This window comes from Hemicordylus capensis, chromosome 3 (assembly GCF_027244095.1).
Source record: "Hemicordylus capensis ecotype Gifberg chromosome 3, rHemCap1.1.pri, whole genome shotgun sequence".
In the NCBI taxonomy this organism is placed as follows: Eukaryota; Metazoa; Chordata; class Lepidosauria; order Squamata; family Cordylidae; genus Hemicordylus; species Hemicordylus capensis.
In genome coordinates, this window is record NC_069659.1 from 313,862,817 (window position 1) to 313,888,113 (window position 25,297).

At 44.7% G+C, this 25,297-nt stretch overlaps 1 protein-coding gene across 17 annotated transcripts in view; it reads right to left on the minus strand.

Moving 5' to 3' along the window:
* TFDP2 (transcription factor Dp-2) overlaps positions 1-23,161 on the minus strand; it is a 106,080-nt gene extending 82,919 nt beyond the window's left edge. For 7 of the 17 annotated variants that reach the window (XM_053310285.1, XM_053310279.1, XM_053310282.1 and 4 more), the window contains exons 1-2: positions 23,013-23,125; positions 22,426-22,540 (exon numbers count right to left, since the gene is read on the minus strand). The gene's annotated coding sequence lies outside the window, so the exon portion shown is untranslated. Of the gene's footprint in view, positions 1-8,399; positions 8,415-8,824; positions 8,914-22,425; positions 22,541-23,012 lie in introns of those variants that run through there. The other 10 variants (XM_053310286.1, XM_053310277.1, XM_053310275.1 and 7 more) reach the window with 9 other exon arrangements.
* Between the last annotated feature and the right edge of the window lie 2,136 nt (positions 23,162-25,297).

Here is a 25,297-nt window from a genome sequence, read left to right on the forward strand (position 1 = left end):
TAATTGAACTTGGACATAGGTGTCCTTTAAGGTTGGTAGGAATGATCATAGAGCAAGAAAGACTGCTAGTAATTCCAAAAAGTTTATATGGAGATGACTCTGGCTCAGGGACCATTTGCCCTGGGTCTGTTGACCTGCACAGTGTGCGCCCCACCCCAATAGGGAGGCATCTGTTGTCAGCCAGACTGTTGGTGAAGGGGTCTGGAACGGTACCCCCTCCAAGAGGTTTCTGCGTTCTGCCCACCAAGAGAGGGATTGGAGAACCGGAGCTGGAATCTCGAGGCGTTTTCTCTGACTGTGTCTCGCCGGGTGGAAGAAGAGAGAAACCACAGCTGTAGTTTCCTCATCTTCAGGTGGGCATAAAGTATTACTGCATTGCAGGAGGCCATAAGGCATAGTAAGCATTGTATGGATTGTGCCGGTTGGATGGCGTGGTGTTGGAACAGAGTCACTAGGTCCCTTATTGAGTTGTATCGTTCCTCCAGCAAGAATGCTCTTTGAATGCTAGTATCCAGTAGTGCACCTATGTAGCTCGCCACTTGCATCAGTTCTAGATGAGATTTCTTCCAGTTGACCTAAATACCTAGATCGTGGAGGACTGATAATACATAGCGGATCTGAGAACGTAACCCGCTTCGGTCCCTTGATGCCAAGAGCCAATCGTCTAGGTAGGAATAGATGGTGACTCCCTGTGTTCTGAGGTAGGCGATTACTGCGGCCATACATTTCATAAAGACCCTTGGGGCAGTGGACAGTCCGAAGGGCAATACACTGTACAGGTACACTTGGCAGCCGACTGTGAAACGTAAGAATTTCTGATGTTGAGGTCGGATGTTGACATGGAAATAGGCGTCCTTGAGATCCAGCGTTGCTAGCCACTTCTCCCCTTGGAGGAGCGGTAGAATTAGTTGCAGCGCCATCATTCTGAACTTCCTGACGTGGATAAATTTGTTCAACTGGTGAAGGTCCATGATGGGGCGGATGCCCCCATCCCGTTTTGGAATCTGAAAATAATGGGAATAGAACCCATCCTGCCTGTCCACCCACTGCACCGGGGCAATCGCCCCTTTCTCCAACAGTTCTTTGACCTTCTCCCGTAGTGTAGCAGAAGGAGGAGTAAACCTCATTCCCTTGAACCATGGGATCAACTTGAATTTGATGGCGTACCCCGAAGATACAATCTTCAAGACCCAACCATCTGATGTTATATGCTGCCATGCGGGAGCATGACTTGCCAGCTTGATGGAAGGCCATGCTAGAGGTGGATCGGTGTTGAGATCCATCAGTCGAGATGTTATTTCCCCCAATGGCGGGAATGGGAAGTGGAGAGGTGACGGTGGCCGGACTTGCGCCTCAAAGGTGCTTTTGAGTGTCTGACCCCTTGGGACATTGAGGTTGAGAAGGCTTGAACTTGTTTTGGTAAGTGCGCCGTTGATACGGCTGGTAGGATTTTCGGAAATCCCTGAGTTCTTGTTGACGGAACGAAGGGCGTTGTTTGTTGTAGGATGAGCGGTATTTTGATGAATACGTAGATGTAGACGGTTGGGATGCAAACGTCTTTGCTGTAAATTTGGATTTTTTAAGTTGCTCCATCGTGGCATCAGTTGTCTCACTGAACAGACCAGTGCCATCAAAGGGAAGACCTCTCTTTTCTCTCATGTCCAGTTGTAATGTGGTAGATCTCAGCCATGCATGCCTACAGAGGATAATAGCAGCTGTCATGGCTCTGGACTCACTCTCAGCTAAAGGTTTCACGATGCTGAGTTGCTGTCTTGTGAGGTCACCCGAGCGTTCCAGGGTTTTACGAAATTTGTCCCTGAATTCCTCTGGAGATAAAGTGTCAAGTTCAGTTTGCAAGTTCTCCCAGAGACCATGGGTGTATTTGGCAGTACATGCTGCATAGTTAGCTACTTTGATGGACAGACATGCAGTCGAGTAGACTTTCTGACCCAGAAGGTCTAACTTTCTTCCTTCTTTTTCAGGCAGAATCACGTGTCGTTAAACAGCCTTGGAAGTAAAAGCACAGTCAATTACTAAAGAATTGGGAGCTGGGTGCTTCAAAAGGTAAGTATTGTCCTTCTCCATTATACGGTAGCGGCTTTCTAGCCACTTAGATGTTGGGGTGGAGGTATGCAGGACCTTCCAAGCACATTTAGCAGCTCGTGTTATCACTGGGAGCATCGGGAGGGCAACTGGTGCTGTAGATTGTGCCCTCAGTATGAAGTTGTAGACGGGGTCGTCTATGGTCGCCAATTCGGAGCGTAGCTCAAGTCCCAAGGCGTCTGCCATGGCCCGAACGTGCCTGTGGTAGGCCTTCATTTCTTCATTGGGGGACACACATACTGTCGGAGCCACATCGGCGGGAGGTTCCACAATGGCCTCTTCTCCTTCAGGATCAGACTCAAAGTCAAACGAGCCATAGTGTTCTGAGGGCGAGGCCATGGGTGATGTGGGCACCGCAGTTTGAGTCTGTACCGTTGTCATAGGTGAGGTCATGAGAGACTAAGTCTGAGTCGCTATAGAGCAAGTTACTGGGGGCCTTGTCTGAACAGTTTGATGAGAGACAGCAATGGCCTCAGTTTGAGTTGCCGTCTGCGCGGTAGTGGGACAGACCGTAGCAGCAGCCACAAATAATGTGGTCAGCGACATAGCAGAGGGGAGTGATGTTAAGGGTTCCCAAGGCCAGGTTGGTGCTGAGGAAGGTGCATGGGAGCAGGAAGTTATCACTGGCCCAGAACCAGATATGTGGGCAGGTGGCGTATGGGTAAACCCACAGGTGTGCCAGGGTAGAAGACTCTGCAACTGGGCTGCTGAGAGTGAGAGCATTGGATGAAGCGGAGGTGCCAGGATAGTTTGGGAATCCTCCTCTGATGGAGGAAATCCCTTAAATGTTGCCTGGGACAGACTGCTTGCAGTAGAGTCCAGAAGAGATAGAAGCGTTTGTGTTTTGGAAGGGTGGAGGCCCACTTCGGTATCTGGAGCAGCGTCCTCGATGTCGAACGCTGGAAGTGGTGATCGGTATCGAAGAGTGACTTGTTTTGATATAGAAAGCACAGGTGTATGTAGTGTCAATGGAACGCTGGGACCAGGCGCAGTCGGTGTCAACGGGGGGGATGAAGGGACTGGTGTTGGCACCGGTGAAAGCGATCTTGCCCTCGGCATCAAGAAGCTCGGTATCGACGTCGGTCTTGGCGTCGAGCCGACGTCGGTGTCGGTGACTGAGGGTCGACTTCGACACAATGGTCAGGTGCGGAAGGAGCAGGAGCAGCTTGCGAGGAGGGCTGAGTTGTCGAAGGAGACGGATCTCTAGTCAGATCGATTAACTTTTGTCTCTTTCCCGGTGTCGATGTAGTAACCGGAACTGGGCATTTCAGAGATCTTGTCCTATCAGTACCCTCATCGACGTCGAGGATTTTCCCGAAGTCGCAGGGACTTCTTTCGACGTCGAGGAACGGTTTGATGTCGAGGCCTGTGTAGGAGGCCCAGAACTTGTCGAGGTCGAGAATTTAGGTCTCGAATGAGGTGATGCCGAACGCGTCGAGGTCGAATGTCTTGGCCTCGAGTGAGGCGTCGAAGTAGGTTTTGGTGAAACTTTCGACGTTGAGGGATGGGGTGTGCCCGGTGTCGAGGGACTTAACACCTCATCATAGATTGCCGCTCTGAGGCGAAGTGCCCAATTCTTCCACATCTGCTTTGAAAATGAGAGGCATATTTTGCAAGAGGAGACATTATGTTCCTCACCCAAGCAAATCAGGCACAAATCATGGAGGTCTTTGGAGGGGAGTTTAGCATTGCAGCCCTCACACCTCTTAAAAGATTTTTTCTCCTCAACCATACCGTGGGCAAGAGCGATAGTCTAGTCCGTTCCGCGTCAAAGTTAGTCATGGGTCATCAGCCAGAAATAGGTCATACACGAAAGTCAGTCCAGGTAATAATAATAATAATAATAATAATAATAATAATAATTATTATTATTATTATTATTATTATTATTGAAAGAGAACTCGAGGAACTTTCCAACGGAGAGGTGGCAGACCAAGGTCCAAACGCAAAGGCGGTCAGAAAAGAACTGAGGAACATGGCGCCCAACCCGCTCTTAAATAGCACGCTCTGCGTGGGGGCAGGGCTTGGACACCTCGACAAGCTGAAGCATGGCTACCGCGGGGATTCCTGCGCAGGCACAGAACCCACTCTTATGGCTGTCGACAGATCACGATCCAGACAGTACGGTGCTTGGAAAACTTCGACGTCGAGAGAGACTGTTTGGATGTCGAGGCCGAGTGTGTAAGCTTTGACGGTCCATGAGTGGATTTGGACGCTGAAGTCGGTGTTGTAGAGATAGTGCACACTGTTGATGTTGAAGCGGAGGGGTATGATGCCGGGCGGGCCAGCATTGACACTGGGGCCGATTTGGTGGACTTCGACCGATGGGGCGTCGATATCGAGGGAGGTGCCGACACCAACTTCGCAGGCGATTTTGACTTCGAAGCCGATGAATGCGGCTTGCCCAGTTTCGAAGGACTTAAGACGTTGTCATAAATGGCGGCCCTCAGACGAAGCGCTCTATTCTTGTGCGTTTGCTTCGAAAATGACCAACATATCCGACATGTTGAGACACTGTACTCTTCTCCCAGACATAGTAAGCACAAATCGTGTAAGTCCTTTGAGGAGAGCTTGGCTTTACAGCCGTCACACCTTTTGAAGGACTTTTTCTCCTCAGTCATGATAGGGTGTGCAATCGGGTGGTCAGGGACATTCCGAGTCAGAAAAGCCAGTCAGGTTTGTCAGCCAAAAACGTGGTCTATTTACCAAATCGTAGATCGTCAGCCAGTCCAAGGTCATACACAGAATAATTAAAGTTCTTTGGGTCTTTTTTTAGAAACAGATGATCTCACAGAGGAACTTAACCGACAGGAGGCAGCAGACCGAAGTCTAAACGCTATGGCGGTTGGAAAAGAACTGAGGAAGATGGCGTCCAGCCTGCCCTTAAATAGCATGCTGCCAGCGTGGGGGTAGGGCTTGGACGCCTCGACAAGCTGAGGCATGGCTACTGCGTGGTCTCTGCGCAGGCGCAGAACTCATTCTTATGGATCTTGATGGATCTTGATCCAGATCAACATATTCAGGATTAGGAATGGCAGCCAGTCCCAAACCTGACCCTCTAGTGCAGGGCTCAATAAGTTCCAACTGGGGGTGATGGGAGTTGTGGTCCAACAACAGATAGAGAGTTTCATGTTGGACACCCTGCACGAGTGCTATACAGACCAGCAGAGGAAGGACTCAAGATAATGTGAAAGAAAAAAAGTTGTGTCTTTTCTCCCCCATATCCTTCTGAAATTGTTCCCTATCTGCAAGTGAGGCCAGAATAGCACTACTGTACAAGGATCCTGTCCAGGCTGGCTACAGTCCTATATGGGAGTATTCCATTTAGGGGCTGGAGATATGCTGCAAAATTTTGCTGAAGGTCTCAATATACTACAGTGCAATCATAGTGTTTAACACACAACTCATTTTATACCATCCTTTATTCTACTTATTATGATAGTGCTCATGATAATCCGAGAACACAGAATTACTACTTCAAATATATTACAGAAGCAAAAGACTTCAATAATAATAGGCACATATTTGTTGTAATGAGCTAAATACAAAGATTATAGCATTACAGCTATTGAGAGATGGGTTTTATGCACATTTAGATTAAGTGCTGTCAAGTCGGGGTTGACTCTTAGCGACCACATAGATTATCTACAGGATGATCTGATTTCAACTTGGCCTTTAAGGTCTCTCAGTGGTGCATTCATTTCTGTCGTAATCGAGTCCATCCACCTTGTTGCTGGTCGTTCTCTTCTTCTCTTTCTTGCAACTTTCCCCAGCATTATGGACTTCTCAAAGGAGCTAGGCTTTCGCATAATGTGTCTGCAGTATGATCATTTGAGCCTGGTCATTTGTGCCTCAAATGCAAATTCTGGATTGATTTGTTCTATACTCCATTTGTTTGTTTTCTTGGCTGTCCATGATATCCTCAAAGGTCTTCTCCTGGGAGTGCACTAGTTGATGCATTCCTGGGAGGTAGGGGGTCCTTTAAGGGGCAAGGAGGGTGCCCTTACCTGCCCCACCACTTCTCCCCGCCAGCACTGTCCCCAAAAGTGTTGGCACAGAGCTGCAGTGTACCTCCTTGCAGCCCCGGTCAGCGTTGTACCGGAAATGGCTGGCGTGTGTGCTGTGTGTATTTGGCCTTTTCTGAAACCAGCTTGAACATCCAGCATTTCCCTTTCCACGTAAACTGTTTGTTTTATTCTATAAACGTGTTTTAAGTGTTTTATTCTGTGAAAGTGTTTCAATTCTTTATTCTGTTTTTATATTGTATTTTGGATTATATACACCAACTAGATACACAATCAGGCAGTATGTAAATATAATAAAAACATAAGAACAACCCTGCTGGATCAGGCCCAAGGCCCATCTAGTCCAGCATCCTGTTTCACACAGTGGCCCACCAGATCCTGCTGGAAGCCTACAGGCAGGAGTTGAGGGCATGCCCTCTCTCCTGCTGTTACTCCCCTGCAATTGGTACTCAGAGGCATCCTGCCTTTGAGGCTGGAGGTGGCCTATAGCCCTCCGACTAGTAGCTGTTGATAGACCTCTCCTCCATGAATTTATCCAAACCCCACTTAAAGCCATCCAGGTTGTTGGCTGTCACCACATCTTGTGGCAGAGAATTTCACAAGTGGATTATGTGTTGTGTGAAAAAGTACTTCCGTTTGTTGGTCCTAAATACATACATATGTTGTATTTGAGAAGCAAACTGAAACAGTTCAATGTTTGTATATGAATTTTCAATACATTTAATAAACAGCCTGTTAACATGCCATAAGCAGTAAGGTTTTGATTAAGAGATACTATGATTTCTGGGAGGAGTGGGGGCGTTAACAATCCATAACAATTAGTGATGTTCAGTTTGAAATAAATAAATGTGTCATTTGCAGATCATACTCAATAAAATTCTCTAAAAGTCACCAATGAAAATGGCTAATCATATACAGTATTCTGTAACAATAAAAATAAGAAAATGCAAGTGCTGTGTGGTTCCATGATCTACTACTACATATGACCCACAATCCAAAGTAGGTAATAAAACAAAGGTTTGCTAGATGGTAATCAAAAGAGTGGGCAGAGGGAGAAGGTATATTTTAAGTGCCTCGAGTCTACAGTTTGTAAAATCTAAAGATGGATTTACACAGATGTTTGAAACTATTTTTGGAGGTCTGTTATTTATTTCTATGTAAAATCTGTAAATGAACAAAATTAGTACTTATTTCAAGTAAATAAAGTATATGAAATTATTTCCTATAAATATTTTCATTTCAGAAGTTGGCTGTATTTGCAGAAGTGAATATTTCTGAATGGATATGCATATGTTTGAAGTCAAAATGTGAATGCATTAAATAAGAAACATGTTTAAGTTTAACAGGTCATATTTGCACAACAGGTTATGTAAGTGTGCTCCATCTAAGAAAAGGCTTGTTCTCAGAAAAGGTTATTGAAAATCCATTCAAATTTGCATTTTCAAAGACTTATTAAATGTCTCAAATACACTGAATCCATTCTCTATAAATGTACAAACATTAAACACTATCTGCACCCTGCTGAACTGTTAAAAAACCCCAACACCCTCATTTACTTACTTTTTTCCTGGTATACAGAACTCACATAATGGCAGTTTCACCTAAAGATGCAGGAACCAAATGATGCCACCAACACTGTCTTGTAATAAAGAATGCACTGACCCATTTAGGAGCCAATAATATCCAAGCTTCATCAGGAAATTGCCAGTATTTTCAAAGCAAATAGCCAAGAAAATCATAGTATTTAAATATTAAGATGCTGAACATCCAGTAAATTAATGTCTACTAATCTACATTTAAGAAACACTCCTTGCTAAGCACAGTTACGCCTATGCTTGCACAGTTATGCCTATGCTAGTTATGCCTAAGCCTATGCTTTCTCCCCCACTCCTCCGCCACTCAATTAACAAACTTGTGACAATATACTTATCAATTTAAAGTAAAAAGACTTATGGTTTAACTATTTTGAGTGGTTTTATTTCACAAAGCCATGGCCAGCATTCTTCATTTAGAATACCCACAAAGCTATCAAGATCCAAATATGTCATCTATTTGACTACTTTAAATGTCTATATAAGTGACAAACTACAGTAACTTCACACACACACACACACACACACACACACACACACACACACACACAGACAGAGCTTACCGCAGTTTTCCTGCATTTAACTTTCAGATATTTTTTTAGTTAGCATGCGTATTATGCTCAGTTTTGAGCTACTGCTGAAAGTAAACATTAGCCCATATATTCTGCAAAATACTTACACAGCAGTAAAAAACCAAAACAATCTTTCCTGGTTAGTCGGAGCATGCTTCTTACTGCAGTACCAACACTTCACAGTCTTTGTTACCATTCATAGGAAACTTGAGATGTTGTCAGACATGAGCAATCAAATGCAGAACCAATCCACAAGAAGTAGATATTAGAGAACTAGAGAATGCTGTTCTTCCAAGAGGTTTTAAAAATATATATTCATTTAAATAAATAGGACTCCTTTTCTTTACTCTCTTTTCTTTAAAGACAAACAAAGCCACTGATTCCTAATAATAAACTTTCAAATTCCATGAAATATTGTTTAAAAGTAGTGAGAAGGGGGATTTCTACTGTAATTTGGCTATACTATAGTTCATAAAAGCTATGAGCATGAAAATTGAGAGAAGAAAGGACTACATGTGCATTAGCAGCTTACCTTATTAGCAGCTGCTATTTTTGCTACAGCAAGACATTCAGTGATCCATTTTTTAAAATGAACAGTGGCCTCTCCAGCAGTGACAAGTGCTGTGGTAGAAAAACCAAGAAAGGTTCCAAATGCAGACATGGCTCTGTCCCACATATACATATTACCTTCCAGGGGCGTAACTATAATAGGGCAAGGGGAGACAGTTGTCTGGGGGCCCACTGCTTTGTGGCCCACCCCCCAGAGGCAAATCACATGACTGACTCCCCCAACTGCGCACCTGCCCGGGCTTCCTTCAGTTGTATTCATCCTCTGAAACTGATGTGAGTGTTAAGACCTGGAGCTACCAGAACAGCATGTCTTTCTCTAGTACAATTAAATGACTTGCATCGTCCACAATTTACAAAACCTTTTAAAAAATAATTTAGGAGAAAGAGAGAGAAATTTTACTATGCTTTTTGTTACCACTATTCAGCCTCATTTAAGATTTCTTTACTTCATGAGCTGAGCTTCGGGTGGGGGGGGGCATTTTTAAAATCTTATCTCTGGGCCCACTCCAACCTTGCTACGCCCGTTACCTTCTTTGAATCATGGCCTTTGTCTCCAAATATTTACAGCTTCCATTTCTTTTATGATATTTCTACAATTCAAAATTATGTATGTTTTGTAACTTATTTTAATTGTTTTCATTCCACTGCATCTCATAGTGGCATACTCATATTTACTTAGATACAATTTGAGATGTAAATTACTTACAGAAGGATGAATAGGAATCCCTCAAAAACATCCTAATCTGCACTTTAATTCAAAATTATTAATGAGAATATTAAATCAATTCAAAAAGATATTAGGACTTAACACCCATATAAAATATAGATTGCAAATCATATGCATACACCCCTTGATCCAGCATAATAATGCTGAGTGGAAGGCCAAATAATGCAACAGACAATAGAAAAAGAAACTGTGAAGGTTCATAAAAAACTTACACTTGTTATTCAACTAGTCCTAGTCTACTTTAACTAAGAGCTAAGCTAGTGCAGGCTCACTGGTTCTACAAGCATGCACAACAGTTCTCATGAAACATGCAAGCTGCTTGATGATAAATTCTTGATGCTTACAGTTTACCGGGACTCAGTTATAGTCTGCCTCTGCGAACACCAAGAAAAGGCGGGAAAAACAAGAGTTGTGTCATTTCTTTTACACTAATTGCCCCAGAACTATTTTCCAAGTACTCAATCTTACCTCACAAGGGTGCTTATAGCAACATATGAAGTACATGGGAGAATGTATCTATACCTACCCTGTCACAAGGGTTTCAGACATGCAACAGTTAAAACTTTGACAAGTTTTCTGGCTAAGGGCACCCACTGATGGGAGAGATTTGGATTAGGGGTATGGATACCAACAGATTTATTTATCCATCACATTTATATACCGCCCCATATAAAATCTCTGGGTGGTTACAATCCAATGCCTATGTGTTTTCCCTTCTATAGTTAATTGCAGATCCAAGAGGAGGGAATTTGGACTAAGGCTATGCTGTGGAGGAAAGGGGAGAATTAACACCTCCCCACCACCACCACACTCCAAATCTCCACCTCCCATGACTGTTTTTATTAAACATCGCATGAGTTATACATTCACACACATCTCTCATATCACGTCCAGTTGGGTCCCAAGTTGTATTGTCTTTCCATTACCTCTGAAATCAGAGCCAGAGCACACATTAAGGGTGAAGGTACTGACATGTTGTGTAATCACCTTACAACATGACTTCGCTTATTTTAACATTACTCAAGCAGCATGGAAAGGAACAATGGGGCATGGAACAGTGAACAATGCACCTGTAACAGATGTGGTTCACAAATTTGCACGATGAGAGGGCACTTTGTTAATAATGAGGGCCAAAAACTCAGATAATGTTTTCTGTCAAGTTGTTCCACAGCATAACTCCTAATTCCCCCTAAAAAAATGGAGTAGGACAAAGAAAGTACACTAACAACAAGAAAGGCCCAGCAAGCCCATGACGGTAGAAAGACTGAGGGCTCCCCTCTCCTACCAAGCAAGACTGCTCCCTACACTAACGCTCAGGCAAATCTCTGTGTATGGAGATATGGATAGCTTCTGTTGGAGACAATTTTCTGGAATAGGTAGGCAAAGAAGTGGTGTTTTTTAAAGGCTCAGCAGCATTTTAGCCACATAGCACCATACACTATAGTGTTCTATCTGCATAGCAGCCCACCCACCCACAATTCGCTCCCTCTGCCCCACAAATAGAGATTCCTAATTATCTCCTCGGTTCTTAACTTACCCTTAATAGGATACGCCAAAAGGAAAAAACAATAAATATTCTATGCCTTTAGATATGTGCGTGTGATCGTCAAACATGGAACTGTGGCACTCTACACCAGAGATTGACAAAGCCGAGGTTTCAGGGAGTCATGGTGCCCAGAAATTTAACTATGGTGCATATAGTAAACAAGCTCAATGACTGCCCCTTTCCCTTCCACACTTTCTAACTCTTCTTTTCCCTCTCTGAGCCCTCCTGGGTCCTCCATGTTTGAGAGAAAGTTTTGAACAACAGAACAGGCTCTGTATCCAATGTCATGGAAACATCTTGACACCAAAATTAGTTAATTTCCTTGGGTTAGAGGGCAATTGGTTAATTTTTTGGGGAACTGGTTAACATCTTTGGAAATTGCACCCAAAATATACAAGCGATAAGTAATTTATCACTGCCTAATATTAGGTTGGAATTACTCAATGACGCTAAGAAGATTAATACATACTTTTTTTGTTGCCATGTCCGATAATACTATAGTAATTTAGATTCTGAAAATGTATGAGTTATCTTCTTTTGTTTTCAGAGCTTTCAAATAGGGATGAGCACAAAACAGATTTTATATTTTGTTTCGAGCTTGAAACAAAACACAGATCGCCAAAACGTTTTGTTGAAACAGCGGTCGATCGGGTGTTTCAAGGGAACAAAACTCAAAATGTTCTGAGTGTTTCAGCTATAGAAAACAAGGAGAAAATTCTAAAAAAAACACAAAACCCAACCCATTGTTCCCCATGGATAGCTCCTCATAGGATCCTATGGGAATTCAGGGGAAAGGTTAAAAATTATTAAAAATCACCTACTTGCACATTTCTTTTGTGGGTTTGGTGGTAGGTGGCACCTATCATGTCCTACCACAAAACCCACTTTGGTGTTCTTAGGAGCTATTCATGGAGAACAATGGGGTGTTTCTAGTTTCTCAATTTTCCCCTATGGTCAGAACAAGCTGCACTCACAAGTTTTGCATTGCAATTTGCAATGCATTTTGCAACCCTACCTTGGAAAACACTACAGAAGCACACAGTAATAGGGAATCTGTTCCTCCCACCACAGAACACACATTTCAAACACAGTCCAAAAATGGCCAAAAAAGAATAACTGACCCAGAATCCACTGCCAGCCACAGTGCCTGCACTGCAGTAACATTGGCACAAGTTGCTCTCACACACAATTATGAGTCCTTACTTCCTAGCATTGCAACAACTGCCACAGCAGCACCCTTAGCTGCAAGCATAGCCAAACCTCAACTAGAGAAACTTCAGCCACATTTTGACTGAGTATACCTTGCAATACAGAGCATACAGAGCAGTGAGTGAAGCACAAGTTAATCTCAAGGCCAGACATGGAATTAATCACAACAATCACCAAGAAAATATCTCTCTCACTCTCTCTCTCTCTCTCTCTCTCTCTCTCTCTCACACACACACACACACACACACACACACACTGCTGCCACTGTCCGTTTCTGGCAAACAAACCAAACCACATCTCAAGGAAAGCAGACACCCGAGTTCTGCCTTAGTCAAACTGAGATCCAGCAAAAACAAATAGTTATAGCAGCAATAGCACAGCTGCTAACTTGGCAAAGAGGCACCCTTTAACATGGTGATTCTCTTTTATTTAGCAGGGGGAGAGTAACTGGCCCTATCTACCCCCAGCATAGTACCTCCAGTGACGGCTGCTGGTGTCTATCTTATGTTTCTTTTTAGATTGTGAGCGCTTTGGGGACAGGGATCCATCTTATTTTTGGAAGGGCGGTATAGAAGTTGAATAAATAATAAAACATTGTATTCAGTGCCGAAAAAAGAAAAGCACAAAATCAAACCTTCCCTCCTCCTCTCCTGATGTATCCTCTTCAAGAGAGGCACAGTATAAGGGCTCTCTCTGCCTTTGAATGCATGTTGAAATCCCCTCCTTTTGGGCTCCCCCCACCTGCTCCCCCCCAGTAGGGTGTGCATGGAACCATGGAGGTGCGGTCCGGCACTGGGGAGAGTGTGGCTTTAAGGGCGGGGGGGTAGTACTTACCCCTCCCACCACTTTTCCCCCTCTGGAGCTTGACTTATCAGCAAAGTTTTTGGGGCAGCAAAGTTCCTCCCTGCCGCCCCTGCCCCCATCGTTGTCTTGAAGAAGGAGAAGTTGGCGCCACGCATGTGCCTGTCATGGCGCGCGCGCACCTGTGGCCACCACGTGCGCCGCATATGTCACACGCTGCGTGTGACGTATGTGGTGTGCACTGCGACGGGCACATGCGTGGCACCAACTTCTCCTTCTTCAAGACAACAATGGGGCAGGGGCGGCAGGGAGGAACTCTGCCACCCCAAAAACTTTGCTAATAAGTTGAGTGCCGGGGGGGAGCGGTGGGAGGGGTAAGTATTACCCCCCCACCCTTAAAGCCACACTCCCCCCCTCCAGACCAGCCGAATTCCGAACCGGTCTGGAGGCCTCTTACATGGCCCCGGATCAGTTCCGTGCACACTCCTACCCCCCACCCAATGGGGGCACAGTTGCCCATAACAACACTTGATTTGTAAGATAACAAGCCAACCAAGAAGACAGCAAGCCAATTGGAAGCCAGGGCCAGAAGACCAATCAACAAGGGAAACAGGCCTCCGTTTCCCTTGGTACTTACAACATCGAAACGTTTCAATTGAAACATGGTTGTTTTGTTCCGAGTTCAAAATAGGCCCTTTATTTAAAGGGCATTTTGTTTCTAGCTCAAAACAGTCTGTTTCGAGTCAAAACATTTTACACACCCCTAATTTCAAAACAACTCCTGTTTAACATTAACACAAGATAAAGAGAGAGAAGTTAATTTCTTTGGAAAGTAGAATGTTTGCCAAATACAGAGTATTTATAAACCTAGAACAGACAAAAGCCCCATCAGAACATATATACCCAATTAGCAAGCCACTCAACACTGAGTACTACATTATACAATACCAGAAAGTCCTAAATGAAAAGTCATACTGCAAACAAAATGTTACTGTATCTTAGAACAGCATCACTTCAAAAATAATCCATTTCTGCAGTCTCAAGTATGTGATCAAAACCTGAAGTCCTAGACATAATGGCATATCTTACAATGAAAAATAAAATGTAGATTCTGGATGAGAGCAATTACCAAATCCCTGGAGACATTTCAAACATAAAAGCAGATACATTTTAAGTATAATTCTGGAAATACATTTCACATTTCACAATAAAAAGTTCTCTGGGACTAAAATAGTGTTAAAAGTAGACAACTAGATCATATATCAAACTATTTGTTAATTCACAATACAGCCTAATGCAGAAAATTAAAAAATAGTTCAACAATTTACCATATACTTAGGATACAAACTCAGTATAAAACCAAAATTGTTATTTTAATTAAAGACGACCAGTTAAGAACATAAGTGCCTTGCTGGATCTGGCCGAGGTTTGTCTAGCTCAGCATTCGGTTTCCAATAGGAGCTAGCCCGATATCTCTGGTAGCTCACATGTATGACAGCTACTTCATTTGTAATAATCATTACAAATTTTAAGAGGCCAGGCCTTTATTTGAGCACCAAGAGGACTACTAGTCTGTGGCTCTGCCTACCAGTCTCTCCTGTTTTTCCTCCTCTTCAGATGGCTTATTTGGAATTATGATTTCTCAAAACATAACTGGAGCAGAAAGGCACCCTTCCCACATTCAAAACAATCTGCCAAGTGCCTAATTATTAGGCTGTTTTTTAATCAGCTATCACTTTTTGTGCTTCAAGGTTTGGTTCCAGTTCAGGTTCAAGGCAAACAAGAGATTTTAAGTGCAGTTCTGGTTAGGGGTGTGCATGAACCTGTTCAGAGGCCCTTTTATGGGCCTCCGAACAGGTTCGAACCCCGGGGCCGGTTTGAAGTTCAAAGACCCCGGGGATAGCGCTTTAAGGGCGGGAAGGGTGCACTCACCCATCCTGCCGCTTTTCCCCTGCCGGTGCTCGTTACTTTCCAAAACCATTGGGGCGGCAGCATACCTCCCTGCCTTCCCTTCCCCGTCCTCAGAGTGGTCGGAAGTACTGGGTGTGTACGTGTGTGCGCACACGCAATGGGTGCATGCGCACCTAGTACTTCCGGCCGAGGACAGGGAAGGGGCGGCAGGGAGGTATGCTACCGCCCCGAAGGTTTTGGAAAGTAACGAGCGCCAACGGGGGGAAAGCAGTGGGAGGGGTGACTGCACCCTCCCACCGCCCTCAAAGAGGCACCCCCGCTGCCTTCAAACCGCAGAGGTGCAGTTCCGTGCACATCCCTAATTCTGGTTCACTGAAAAACCTCTCTGAACTGGTTTTTGTGTTTGGTTCAACTCCCTGATAGCCAACCACTGTTACTATTTGTTTTTCTTTAAAATTCTGTCCATATTTAAGCCATGCTAAACAAAATGATTTGAAATTATAAGCCTCTCTGATAAAACAAAAGCAGACAAAAACTTCTGAGGAGTTAATTTGCTGTAATCAGTGTGATTTTGTACTATGGCTCTGGGTCAACTGCATGCATGAATGGACTAGTTCAACAAAAAAAGTTGCACTCTCTCATGGAGGCAAAAGCAATCATTTGAGGCAAATTTCTATTCTTTTCTATGAAGACACAGCATCCAATATATTTCAAGCGCTTCAGAACATTAAATGATTATGACAGATAAAAATATAGAACAATACACACATAGACTTAAACAATAGTGACTGCAAAAGAGATGAGACAACCACAGGAAAACAAAGAAGTATAATTTAAAAATCAATGGACTGAGATTAAGGCTGGATTCAAAAGGGTTTTTTTACCACACAAAAATATCAAAGAGTAATTTTGCTCACTTCAACAAAAGTATTATGACATGTTTCAGAAATAGCAATATATTTCAAACTAAGAAAATTACTTACTTGGGGAATCCTTGCTTTACATTTACAAATCCTTTCCCCTCCAAAGTATTTTGGATACGATTTCTCAAATTATTGGTTACAAATTACAACATGACACCATCACTACCACCACTTCCTTTGAAATCACTAAGAAATATGAGTCTGCCAAGTCATCCTCAACTTGTGTAGCCTTCTCATTAGAGCTACAATTATGGGGAAACATTGGGAGGAGAGTGACCCTTTTTCCCAAATGAAAAATTGACCCCCATTCTGCAGCTACTTTTTGCCCCCAAAAAACAATGAGCACCAACGACAGCTTTCTTAGTGGGACGCCGGCTTATGAAAAACAAGAACAAGACCCTTAAAGAATGACAACGTGTTTAAAGTCATATCCAGCTTTGCTTTGAAGTCTATCGATCAAAACATAAAACAATATTTTCAGTCTGAACAAACTTGGACATTAGATAACAAAACATATATACAAGCACACTTGTTTTTACATGCACACACACAGGTACAGAAACAAACACACATGTAATATATTATGTTGAAACCCTAGGAGCTGTAATTAGGTATCTATTTGCTAATCTGAAATATGAGGTACTAGCTAGTGAACGCTTTATATCAATACAGTCCATATAGCCACACGTTGTTTAAGTGTAAAGGGAGCACAATTAGTAACATTCAAAGCCATGACCTCTTTGCAGCTCAGAGAACAAACACACCATGGAAAGGAGGCAAGACTCCTTTCTTGAAGCAAACAGTCATCAGAACTATCTCTATTTGTTTTAGCAGAAACTAAGAGGCCCTACACTGAAACATAGAATAGCAGTGTTATTGGAGGCTATTTCAGCTATTTCTTCCAATCCAATTTAAAGGCCAAATATATAAATAGCTCAATTACCTGCCAATAACCAACAACATTAACTGAAGTCTACTTAAATATTGTGAATTTTAACATTCTAAAGGCTTTTAAATATTCAAATAATACAAGTTTAACCTACAACAAAAATCACATCAGATCTGAAATCTCATGTCAGACTGGTGAGGAGGGCACAGAATAGGGCATTAATGGGCAGCAGAATGGTGAAATGTAGGATTGGGAGGGCCTTGTCAAACATGTTTGTTTTCTAGTTCAATAGAGCATTTTGTTGCTTTCACCATTTTAAAAAAACGTTTGTTTCTTTATAGGACAATCTGTTTTTGGCATCTTCTCTCCTTTTATTCTTCATATAGCCCATGTCCTGGGCAACACTTAACATCAACCATTGACAATGGTTTTCCTTGCTCCCTCCCTCAGCCCCTTCTCCAAACCTCTTTCACCCCCTCCCCTCCCCAAACGTTCAGTGTTCCTGCCTATGCCCTGCAAGGAGAGGAGAACCTCCTTTCGAATCCTTCATTCAAGCATTCCTGAAGTGGCTGCAAAGCATACATGCTCTCTGCTTCTTTGGGGATGGTAGTCTGGGCTCCTCAAAATATTTGTGGGCATGTCTTGTGGTCCCTCCCAACACCCTCAAATGCCCCCTCCAAACCCTTAATTGGAGCTTGTGTAGTCTCTGTGCCTATCCACACACTCTTATCAGCTGTCAGCAATATAGTCAGATAATATGGCATAGCAAAGTACAGGCACCAAGAGATTTTAAACCACGTTAGGAAAGAGTTATTAGCAGAACTGTCAGACACATTTCAGAAAGAAAACTGTTTGAAAGGCATGACAGAAAAATCTTCCAAACTCTGCCAGTGACTTCTTCAGTCAGTAGAAACAGCTGGAACCCTTCCACTCTTTTGAACAGAAGTTAACAACTCAAAAGGCCAGTTTATGTGACCCCAGCATCTTCTTTGATCTCTTGCCTGTTTCAGATAAGAGTCCTAAAAAGCTGATCTCAAAGTATACCTTATTTGTTTTATTTTTAAACTACCACATGGCTTGCAGAAAAGAAATCTGAAGGAAGAGACTTTTATCTTCTATCTCAGGGCCTGATAAATGCCAAGCACCAGGGAGCCATGGTGCCTATACATTTAATTGTGGAGCCTAGCCTAGGATATTCAGAGGCAGAGTTATTTAATACAATATTTGTCCTCATGACCCTGTTTCTGCTCTAAGTACATTACTTGCAAAGGGGATAAAAAGAAGCCCATTTACCCTTCCCTTCTGCAATGTTCACTGCTAAGTCCAGTAATTTTGTCAAGAGTCTACTGTCTGGCTCCTAGACGCAAAGAAAATTTGTCAAGACCCCCTTCTAACCAATTTCTGTGGAAGGTGTTGAATGAAGAACACCTTCTTCATTCTATTTAATGAAGTAGTCAATGGATTTGAAGGATACATTTGTATATTTACAGCTTGAATATCTTCTCCAGACTATGGAGATCCCTATTGTAAAAAGAATCCGTTTTTAAACATAACTAGATTATAGCACCTAGAATACATGTATTAGTTACCCCCTGCTAACTAGGCAAAGCAGCACCTTTTAAAAGGTGCTGATTCTCTTTAGTAGGGGAAGAGCAACTGGCCCTATCCATCCCCAGCACAGCATCCCTCCAGTGGGGGTTACTAGTGTCTGTCTTTCTTTTTTAGATTGTGAGCCCCTTGGGGACAGAGAGTGATTTTATTTGTTTATATCTATGTACATCACTTTGGGAACTTTTGTTGAAAAGTAGTATATAGGTATTCATGATATTTTATATATTGTATATTAAATAGTTAAATAGCACTGACATTTATAGTGAGGCATATTTATTTATAGTGAGGTTACAATATGGGCCACTGCTGCTGTCAGGTGGGGGTATACAGTAGTTGTGTTTGCTTACATGGAGAAGCTGAAATGTGGGAATCAATACAGTCAGTGTTGGAAATTCTCTGTGGTGAGAGAATCCTTTTCTCATTATAGCAGAGTGCACAGAGGCACAACACAGCGGAATTTAGTTAGGCATGTGTGTATGCTGAGAGTAAAGTAACTTGGAGCCAATTCATAGTTTCAAATCAATATATAAGGCATTTATTAAGGAACTCCATTCTAGATAGGAAAGTGAGGAGTTAGGATCTCTAATCTATCTATCTAGCTGGATGCAGATGGATTCTGCATCTTCTCTGCACACATGGTGCAGGGAGAGAGGCTTGCCATGTTGCAAGGTAGAAGGGCAGGAAGAGAAGAGAGAGAGGAAGGAAGTTAATCCCTGAGATTAGCAATCTATATATCCAAAGGGATAGTGTCAGAGCAGTGGAGAAGGATTGACCAATGTCTTGACCCTCTAGCCCTCTGACTCACTAGTCTGTCCTCCACTGTCTGAGACAAGAGACAGTGCAAAGTCCTTTAACTTCCAACAGTCAGCACACATACACAGAAAAATTCCTGGCAAGACGCATTACTTGACTGAAACTGCAACCTTTTATTATTCTTATTTCAAAACCTGGAGAAAAGTGATTTTAGTTTGATAAAGTCAGCGTTGTATGGAGAGGATGTGTTTCATAGTATGTTATAAAGCAATAGCAGATTTGTTTTAATCCCATACCAAGAGAATAAAAATGTTTCCATTATTCTTGCTTTATAATTTTATTCAAGTTTGTTAACTAACCCATCTGAAGTGGGATTGCAACTTATTTTCAATTTAAGCAGTTTTCAAATTTTTGTATTATTTTTAATTATTTTGCTTGTTTTAATTTTTGTGCCTTGTCTTTTGATTTGTATCAGCCACCTAGATTCACAGGTTTTTGCTGGTATATGAATGTTTTAAATAAACAAATTCATAAGGCAAGGTACTCCACTACTTCTCAAAAAGCTACAGCTTGTAAGAATGAGAAAAGTCACTACTAAAATTTGTAATACCATTTTGCACTGTAAGTCTTTGTGCACAACTGTGTGTGCACACGCACACACTTGTGTTTTTATAACACTGCAGTTAGGGTTGCCAACTGTCCCACACTGTGTGGGATGTCCCACATTCCTGGGGAGAAATTCTCATCCTGTTTGGGGCTCAATCTCTACCACTTTTAACCACTTAAAAAAAAAATTAAACTTTTCAAGCTGTCGCTGAGTGGTGGCAGAGCGGGACAGCAGAAAGAGCTCTCCTGCCTCCCCAAAGACGGAAAGCAAAGCACTCACCTCACCAGTGAGTGACTGACAGAGGGAGAAAGGGACTAGGGCTGGATTGGGGCACTGAGAGGGCAATGGAATGTATGTGGGAAGGGCGCCAGGTTTTGAGCAGAATGGGTAATTAAGGGTGGGAGTATTCACTGCTGCCGAGTGTGGCGGGGCACAGGGGTGCCCCATGGATGGGGCGCACCGGGAATATGCCCTGTTGCCTTGTGGGCCAGTCCAAGCCTGAAAGGGACAGAGTTGGAGGAAAGGCAGCGAAAGACTGCCTTCCTCGGCCCTGCCTTAATCTAAATGAGGCAGACGGATCTCAGGCTGCCTCATCTGGAGGGAGGCGGGACTGAGGAAGGCAGTCTTTCCCCGTCTTCCCTCCAACTCTGTCCCTCCCTCCCTCCCTCTGTCAGTCACTCACTCACTGGTGAGGTGAGTGCTTTGCTTTCAGTCTTCAGCTACAGCACGCCCATCCCTCACAGTGAGCCTGCCCCTGCCCAAGAAGCTCAGCAGTGGCAGCCATTCATTTCACATTGTTGGAGAGGTGGGGAGAGCTCTCGCTGCTGTCCCACTCTGCCGCCGCTCAGCAGCGACTTCAAAAATAAACAAAAAACAGACAAGCTCCACCTCTAGGTGGCCATGCCCCTGGGTCCCCTCAGACTCCCCATCCCGGTTTCAGACAACACAATGTTGGCAACCCTACACTGCATGCTCACTCTCCTGGGCCATAAGATACAATAGTAAATCTCTAGGGCCATCATTGCAACCACTAGTCTGACATTTTAAGAAGTTTCTCAAATTATTTATCAGCCTAAGAAATACTTTCACTACTTTTTGACCACAGATGGGTAAACCGATAAATCTTGATATTTCAGCCAAACCAAATTAAGATTGTAGTCCTAAACTACACACACTTGATGTAGAAGTGCCATAAAACTCAATAGGACTTACTTCTGAATAAATATGCTCAGGATTCAACTGCAAGGCTGTCATACTAAACAAGTTTAAGTGAGTCATACTGAACTCTATGGAACTTGCTTCCCAAACAAGGATGTTTAGTACCAGGCTCTCAGTAGTCAGGGCAGTAGCCTGTATTACACCAACTTCCGTTGCAAGTTACCACAAAGCAAAACAAAGGAAGTTGGTGAAACATGACAAACAAAAACATTCAATTGGAGGAGAATTGCCTGTGGTACAGCATCCATGATCGTGGTTGGGGTGCGGAAGGATGCTTAATCCTGCCATTTTAGGCAGCAGCACGGCAACATGAAGTTGTTCAATGGCTGTAGTATTTTGTTTGAGCGCTGTGCTATCTGCCACCCCAGTCTTTCCTTGGCGATTAACAGACTCCTACGAAATATATAACCTAGTTTTAGGGGTGAGTCCGAACCGGTCCGGTGGCCATTCTAAGGAATGGCTGAACTGCCGGACCGGTTCGGCCCTTGCTGGTCCGGGTCCGGGTGGGGGGTATAACTTTAAGGGCGGGAGGGCTTTCTTACCCCTCCCGCCTCTTCACTCCCTCCAGCGCCCGTATTTAACTGAATAACGGGGCGCTGGAAACCAGCCGCCCCCGCCCCCCCGAGCAGATTCACACAGAAAAGTGCCCATACCCCTGCCGCCGTCGCCCGCCCTCCCTCCCTCCCAGCTGCCCGCCCACCCGCCCGAGTCCTTACCGAAAGCTGCGGGAGAAAACAAGAGGAGCTCCCGGACAGAGCTCCTCCCGTTAGAAAGGCCTGCTGCAGAATGAAGGCGCTTTGAGCGCACCGCAAAGGACACCGGAGGCCCGGTCTACCCGCCGGGAAAAGGCCGGGTAGACCGGGCCTCCGGCGATCAGAGGCCCGGTCTACCCGGCCTTTTCCCGGCGGGTAGACCGGGCCTCCGGCGTCCTTTGCGGCGTGCGCATGCGCGCACGCGCAAAGCACCTTCATTCTGCAGCAGGACTTTCTAACGAGAGGAGCTCTGTCCGGGAGCTCCTCTCATTTTCTCCTGCAGCTTTCGGTAAGGACTCGGGCGGGCGGGCAGCCGGGAGGGAGGGAGGGAGGGCTGGCGGGCGGGCGGGCGACGGCGGCAGGGGTATGGGCACTTTTCTATGTGAATCTGCTCAGGGGCGGCGGCAGCGGCGGTGGGGGCGGCTGGTTTCCAGCGCCCCGTTATTCAGTTAAATACGGGCACTGGAGGGAGTGAAGAGGCGGGAGGGGTAAGAAAGCCTTCCCACCCTAAAAGAAAGGGCCCCCCTTCGGTGCCGGTCCGGACTGGTCCGGACCGTGCACATCTCTACCTAGTTTCGGCCACCTGCTGCTTAAGGGACCCCACCGAGAAACAGACCTGTGTGCGCACTTCCCAGCTGGCAGCAATGGTCTCCAGAGGCCCCTGGGGTCGAGGTAGGCAGCGCTGCTTCCAAGGCCCGGTTTATAATCCCAACAGGCACCCAGAGCGCCGGCTGTGTGCAGAGGGGGGAGAAGAGAGGAGAGTCGCTGAAGGTGGGAAGCAGGGCAGTCACCCACGGCGGACGACACAAGCCACGGCCAGGTCGAAAGGGAGACCCCCAACTAGCCAAGGAAAGCACATTCCCCAGGCTGGAGAAGGAGGAGGAAGAGGTGGCAACACGGAAGTGAACAAGACAAGCCTCCCCCCGGCTCCAGCAGCAGCTCAGAAAACCGCACTCAAGTGAGGCGGGAGGAAGAAAAGGCGGAGGCGACTGGCGCCGAGAGGGACGAGCGCAACCCACTTCCCCTCACCGCCCAACTGGGGGACCCCTCTAGAGAGGGCACCGGGGCCTAACACAGGTCCCAAACAGAGACGCCGGTGCGCGCAAGGAAAGAGAGACGAGGCGAATACGGCCTCTACCACGAGGAGGGCCAGGCGGCGGCGGCTGCTGCTCCGCTCCCCCAGCCTCGGGCGCCCTCACCCACCTCGGCAGCGCCTTCACTGCGCGGGCTGCCAGCTCACCCCTTTAACAGTCGCCCTGTCAGGCTCGCTCGCGCTCTCCACGGCTCGCTCTCCCCCGCACAAGCTTGGCGGCGTCTGACGGCCGAGCTCACCGATTGGCCGGCGTGCTCGCGAGAAGAACGGCGTCCCCAGCCTCCGATTGGTGGTGCCGTCTGTGTGTTCATAACCGGCTGGCCACTCAGTGGGAAAGGGGTGGGGCGGAAGGTTGCAGCGCACCTTCAGTGAAGCAGAGAGTGGGCGGGGCGGTCGGGTGTTGGTAGTGCGCCGCAGAGTCACCAATCCTTGGGACAGTGCAGCCGTATTAGGCAGTGACCGTAGAGGTGCAAACAACCCCAGTAGAGATGTATTTGCACAGAAGTGTGAAACAGATGAAGGAACATCAGGCAGGTGTCACGTCTCAGGTTATCATCTACAATTTTGACTCTTAAGACTTGGGCAGCTATTTAAAGCTCCAGTTCTATGCACATTTCTGGGTGTGAAGCGCACTGAATTCATTAGGGCTTACTTCGGAATAAACATAGGATTGGGTTTTAGTTTGTTTTGACTTCGTAGAGGTTTTTAACCGGCCTCTCATGGGCGAAGGCTCTTATTTTCATTATTTCTTACTGGAAAATATAAATTCAATGGGACTCACTGTAAAGTATGCATAGGATTTTGTTGAAAGGCTATAGCCTTATACTTTTCTCGTGGCAGTAACTCTAATTGACGTCTGAGAAACCGTCTAGGATTAAATATTATGGGCCAGTAAGCCACATAGTAGAGTAATAAAGATAAAGTTGTGCCCTCAAGTTGGTGTCAACTCCTGGCAACCACAGAGCCATTTGGTTTTCTGTGGTAGAATACAGGAGGGGTTTGCCATTGCCTCCTCCCAGGCAGTGTGAGATGATACCTTTCAGCACCATCCTATATCACTGCTGCCCCCCGGGATTCAAACCAGCAACCTTTTGCTCATGAGGCAAGTCATTTCCCTGCTGTGCCATTAGGCGGCTTACAGCACTGCCTATATTCATAGTTAGTTGTGCACGGAGTCGGTGTCAACTCCTGGTGGCCACAGAGCCATGAGGTTGTCTTTGGTAGAATACAGGAGAGGTTTACCATTGCCATCTCCCGTGCAGTATGAGATTATGCCTTTCAGCATCTTATATCGCTGCTGCCCAATATATGTTTCCCATAGTCTAGGAAACATACCAGTGGGGATTTGAACCAGCAACCTCTTGCTCCCTAGGCAAGTTACTTCCCCACTGCGCCATTAGATGGAAGGTATATATAAACTCTTTAGATATCAGTAGGTAGCATCCAAACTCGATAGGTATGACTCAACACTGACTTGTGAATAGGACAGGTCAGTCATAACTTAACATAAGCCCCATTAGTTTCAATGAGACAACAAATCTTTATATACCACTTTTCAACAAAAGTTCCCAAAGCAGTTTACATAGAGAAATACAAATAAATAAAGATGGATCCCTGTAGGCAGAGGGCTCACAAACTAAAATGGAAGCTACTCAATCAGTTTAGAGGAGCCTAACTGTATAGATTGATCCTGGAGAGAATCTATCTATGTGGTCGCTAAGAGTCAACAATGACTTGATGGCACTTAATCAACTAGATATATATTACTATTACTGCACTAACTGGTTTACCAATGATAAATTTGCTCAAGATGAATTCTTAACACAGCTTTGTTTTCTTACATTTGAACAAAACAGACAATTAATTAAGGAAGCACTCGTTTGACTTCAGCTTCTCCATCAGGAACGTTTGGAAATCTGAACATAGCAACATATGAAGCTGCCATATACTAATTCAGACTTTTGGTCTATCTAACTCAGTATTGTCTACCCAGACTGGCAGCAGCTTCTCCAAGCTTGCAGGCAGGAATCTCTCTCAGCCCTATCTTGGAGAGGCCAGAGAGGGAACTTGGAACCTTCTGCTCTTCCCAGAGCGGCTCCATCCCCTGAAGGGAATACCTTACAGTGCTTACATGTAGTCTACATACAAATCAATTACCTCTAACAGATTCACCCAGTATCTATAGTGATATAGCTATGCAGAATAATGAATGTTCTGTAATTTAAACTAAGTGCAATGTCAATGGAAGCACCACACAGAGAAAGTGGATGGAACACCCCCCCCCGCCACACACACACACACACACACACACACACACACACACACACAAACAATTTTTAGTAGGAGCCCTTCATCCTGGGCACAGGGCATCTATGGAAAAAAATTATAGAGAAAA